General features: G+C 31.9%; 1 long non-coding RNA gene across 1 annotated transcript; it reads left to right on the forward strand.

Moving 5' to 3' along the window:
- The first annotated feature begins 644 nt into the window (after window positions 1-644).
- LOC145792196 (uncharacterized) lies at window positions 645-2085 on the forward strand. The gene is made up of 2 exons (XR_014331573.1): window positions 645-925; window positions 1813-2085. It is a non-coding gene; the product is annotated as an uncharacterized LOC145792196 (long non-coding RNA).
- The last annotated feature ends 3515 nt before the right edge of the window (window positions 2086-5600 follow it).

Genomic DNA, 5600 nt, shown 5'->3' on the forward strand with positions numbered 1-5600 from the left:
CTGTTTTGCTGAGAAATGTAATTTGGAGGTTTTGACAGGCTAGGTGCAGGCAATGGAGATAGTAGGGGCTAGGTGCAGGCTAGGTGTCAGCTGAGAATCGTACGCCTCAATGTTCGATTCAGGTAAACAATTTGATTCAAATTTTAACTATAATTTACGTTGCTTGTCGTGGTTGATGATTTATCTCAATTAGATATATGAATCTCTTGAGTTTCGAATTCTAATTCTAAGCTCTGTATAATCTGAACCTTTAGGTTCTTGGAGAATCATGTTTTGGTTTGATTCATAATGTTTGTTGTTGAATTCAAACTGTTACACGACAATTATTAATCATTATTGTTGCTCCCATTGAAGGTATTTCTCTTGTAATTGACTTTGGATTGTTGAGTTTTGCACTAGTTCTTGGGATATTCATGGTTATATGATATGATGCACGGATATGGATACGGGACACGTAAATTTTTAAAAAAATAGAGGACATGACATGCTGGAGACACGTTTAATATATATAATTTTATTTATTTATTATATGTCTAAAATAAAAAGAAAAATCATTAATTTTTATACAATTACAATAATAATAAAATTAATAAACATATTTTTTAAATTTTTTAATAAAAAATGAGTCTTTTTAAATAAAAATAATTTATTTTATGAATTTTAAGTTTAATAAAAATAAGGATAAAAAAAAAGTGAGGGAAGAAACTAAAGGAGGAGGGAGAAATAGAAGAGAGAGAGAGACGGGTGAATCAGCAACAGGGGGAAAAAAATAAAAAGGAGAAACAAAGGAAAGGGAGAGAGAGAATTGGAGAAGACGAAGAAAAGGGAGGAGAAGAAGGTGGAGACAGAAGACGAAGACGAGGAGGAGGAGAAGAAGAAGAGAGCAGACGAAGAATACCTCAGCTTCTTCAATTGATCTGAACAGGTTAGGGCTCCTCTCCCCTCCTCCACTCCCTCGATCTCTTTCTCTGTCTTCTCTCCTCCCTCGATCTCTTTCTCTCCAACAGTTAGGGCTTCGATCCACCTCATGCGTGTCATTTGCATTCGATTCGTAGATGTTGGATTTGAGATCAAACTACTTTTATTCGTTTGCTTATTTATTGTTCTGGCCTAAGATTTTAAGCTCAAATATGGACTTGACTGATGTTGTTTTTGATTTGAATGACTTTGATCTGGATTGAACGGATGCAGATCCTGAGCTAGCTAATTCGAAATGCTATAATCTAGAGTTTTTGGTTCTCTTAGATTTAGGGCTTTGATTTGGTATTGACCTAGAGTTCTATGTGCTATCTTTTTCCCTTTTCTTTTCCATCTTTCTTTCTTTCTTTCATTTCATTTAAAAAAAATAATAAAAAAAATAAGCTAAATATTTAAAAACTGATGTTATAATTCCAAAAATAGAGGATGGTTACATAATTACCATAATGCCGTAGTTTTATACGCAAATATTTTTGTTTTTAGGTTGATTTGTTAGCTTGCTTTTTATGAATCCATATCAAGAAATTAGACAAAGTTATGAGCTTTCTCTCTACATTGAATTGGCTTTTCCTTGAGCTTCTTATGGGCTCATGAATTTTGGCAACAAAGTGATTATGATGGGTCAAACAGATTATTGTCATGATGATAATATTGCTAGTTTAAACAGTTTTATCTCATCTCATGCTTATGTTTCCTGTAGAGCTGATCTTGTATTTATGTTGTTTACTCTATTCTGGGGTGGTATGACCTCACTTTTCTTATAAAAATACAATGACATTCACCATATGTTGTTGGTCCTTATCGAGCATCTCTTTAATATTGGATTCATTGCAGGGTAGAAATGTCGATGCCTTGATTTTGTATTGACAAGCTGTGCCCTCTCTGTCTCATATCCAAATATGATTTTCCTTTGCCCTACAGGTATGTGTATGTATTGTTTCTTTCGATTTTGCTGTCAATGCTACTTTCTGAATGTGTTTTGTTTAAGTGGAAGTGTTTTAGCTTTTCATTGAAGTGAATAGGTGAGGTTGTTCAACCATAATTTGATTCAATTTACACTTCTTCTATGCGTCTGCTACATAATAAGACTTGATTCTTTCACTCTTTCATTTTTGATTCAGATAGAAAACTTGAAGATCTAATGATAAATTTTTGGTGAAAATCCAATAAAATTTTAGCACATTTTGCAATAGAGTTTGAAGGCAGTGATTTATTGTGCTCCCCTGGTACAACTTCAAGAAATTTGACTTATTTTTATTTTGAATTGTTTTGAGTGTCTCCTCGACTAAAAAACTTATAGAAAACAGTAGGTTAAAATAGAATTCAGCATAGTAATAAAACAAAACACAAACTAGTTTGAGATTTATTTAAAATTCATTTATTGGAATTTTCTTCTATTACACAATATACTAGGCTTATGGAGGGACTGCTTGTTAAAATTTCATGAAATTACGAGGTAGAGAACTATTTTTAAAAATTCATCAAAGTCAGGCCTTTGCACAATTTCAATTCTGCGCAATCATGAAAACTCACCCCCAAAATAGCTATGCTTTTGCTTTACTAAAGCCTCTTTTCATTCCATCTTGTAAACATGATTTAAAATACATCAAAGATCAATAAATTCATGCTTGAAACAATTTAACAAGAAATTAAAAATTGATTTGAAAAAGTTACCAACTAAGAAATTTTTGTCAAGCTCTCTAGAAATTGAGTGAAGTTCTGCTTAAGGACTTGTACCTCATTGTGTTTCGAATTATTTTGCAGGGGAAGTGTGGTATTGAGAAACAACCTTCTTATTTATTTATTTATTTATTATTAATTTTTTTTTTTTTTTTTTGGGGGGGGGGAGGATTGCTCTAATTGAGACTAGGTCAGGCACAATTTTTAAGGTCACAATTTTCTACATAAGGAAAATTGCTTCTACGAATCATCTTCTTCCTTTTATTGGTGCTTTCGCTCTTTCCAAATATTTGGTTAATCGTGAATAGTAGAGTAGAGTCCAATTATATCTTTTGTGCTTGTATAGTATTTTGGTCCTTAACTCTCAAATCTTTGAAGCCCTTTTAACTGTGTCTCTTTGTGATGCTAGCTGTTTAGACATAATTGATAGTTACCTAAATCATTTTGAACTGAAATGACGCAGAAGTGGCTTCGGCAGAGTTAGTACTAGTTGTGGAGAAACATATGTTAGAATATGCTTCTCTTGATTCTGTTGTTAAAGCCATATTTTTCTTGTTATCAGATATATTCTTGGTGTTGTATGGAAAATTCCATTTTGTGGGGTGTCCAATAATTATCTACTTTATTTTATTTATTTATGTATTTATATGTTTTTTGGGGGACTTTTAACCTCTTTTCCCTTTTAACCTTAACTATGAGATTCTTCTTTTTATTTTCTGAAACAAAATTTTAGTATATAGAGAAAACCAATTGTATTGAAGAAATGCCCTAGCACTGTAAAATGTAGCTAAGGTCTTGCATAAACGATGAAATTCTGATACAGGGAATGAAACAATTACTCATGATAGAAATAAAGGAAGGAACAAAAGAACTTCAAAAATGGAATATCAACACGTAGGTGATTTAGAAAACCGTAAGTGAGGTGTTTAAGTTAAAGTAATATCGTTAAGCTATAATTACTCAGTAAATTCTCTTTCTTAGAGACTAATTAAACTTGGTCACTTAAGATAATGAAACAATTAGTGGCTTAAGCTATTATTTCATACAACAAAAGAGAGAAGGATGGATAAAGTTAGAGAGAAAATTTCTTCTTGAGAGGTAGAAGGGAAAAAAAACTTTAAGTGAGGTGCTTAAGTTAAACTAAGATCATTAAGTTATAATTAGTAAGTAAATTCTCTTCCGTAGAGAATAAGCATGATTAGTTTGAGTTAAACTCGGTCATTTAAGAAAATGAAATTGATTATATATAAATTTTGGTTTAAATTCACTTAAATGAGTAGCAAAAGCAACCCTATCAATGAAAATCTTTCCCCACATACAAACAGACTACCTGATGAAATACATGTTATAGCAAGCTCTGTTATCATGGTTCATTAGATGTTTCACTGTTTATACAAAATGGTAAGGTTTATGCATGATTACAAGTCTGTGGTTCGAGATGACTTACTTTGCCTTGTCTGGAGGAACATCTCTCAACCACTCAAGGTCAATGCTTCCATGTTTTCTAACCATTCGGTTTTAGGAAATCCTGCATAATCATGTAATCATTATTGACTTTATTTATAGGTTTCTGCATTTAGCTTGTTATTACACACGACTAGAGCCATTTGAAGCTGATTTTGACAAATATGATTTGTACTCGTACCTTGATTCACTCTGCTAGCAAGTTGTTCATTCCTAGTTCTCTGATAGAATTAGAAATCTCATTGACATCTGCACATTGTATTGCTTCATAGTCCAGGGAGTCCATAGCATTAACTGATTTACCCTTTTTTGACCAAACTTACCTTTTGCATATAGAGAGCATTAGCACCTTCTTGACTAGGGCAGGATACCTTTTTTCTAGGATTGTATTATTGCCTCTTTGAATGGTTTAGTGAATCTTAGATTTCATTTCTAAATTAGTACAGGGCAACCCTACGCCCCCAATAGGCATGAATGCTACTTATGTGGTTATGTGATATTTTGGAAATGATTTGATTTGATTCCAGGGATCAACTATGAGAAAGACAGGGATTTCATTCCCAAACTTTGGGGAGTCTGATATGACAGTGATTTGATTCTGTGGCAATTCGAGGTATTTGGGGCAGTAATCCAATTTCAAAGATTTGGGGATTCAATTTAAGCAGTGATTCATATTTTGATCATGATTTGAGTAATCGGTAGTAAATTTCCCGATTATAAAGAATTTGAGTTTGAATTTAGGTTCTTGCCTTAGCAATAAATAAAAAAAAGAAAAGAATGATTGCCTTTTTAAAATTTAAATCTCCAAGAAAACATGTGATTAAAGAATAATTTCTAAAAAAAAGAAACTTTCCAACTTAAGTAGAGCCACAGAGATTATGGAAGGTGTTTGATTGAATAAGAATCTTTAAGTCATTGATTTTAGGGGGAATTTCAACTTTTATGAAAAAGGAAGTGGTGACCAAATCTTCAATTTTGAATAAAATTCGGAATCCCCTAAAAGATATTTGACTAAAGAGACAATTGTTTGATTAGATACTTGGAATAAAATCGAAAGCTCCTTGGGAGGAAAGAATTTTGAAAGAAAACCCGAGTAGAATTTTAGTAATTATGAAATTTTTTTGATCAAACAGAAATCTTTAGATTTTTGACTTTAGATGGAATTTGATTTTATGGAAAAGTGTTGATAAGGAGGTAATGACCGAGTCTCTCACTTTGAAATGAAATTTTGAATTTCCTTAGAAGACATTTGACTATAAGGTAACTGATTGATTTCTTGGAACAAGATCTAAAATTTGTTGGAATTTTTTTGAAAATAAAATTTGAATAGAGTTCGGAAATTATAAAAAGTTCTTTTCATCAAGTAAAAATCTTTGGTAAGGAACCTTAATTTTATGGAGAAATGTTAGACAAGGAAGTAATGACCAAGTCTCTCATTTTGAATAAAATTTTGGTTCCTCTATAAGATATTTGGCTAA

Source organism: Camellia sinensis, chromosome 6 (assembly GCF_055761805.1).
Source record: "Camellia sinensis isolate YWXY chromosome 6, ASM5576180v1, whole genome shotgun sequence".
In the NCBI taxonomy this organism is placed as follows: domain Eukaryota; kingdom Viridiplantae; phylum Streptophyta; class Magnoliopsida; order Ericales; family Theaceae; genus Camellia; species Camellia sinensis.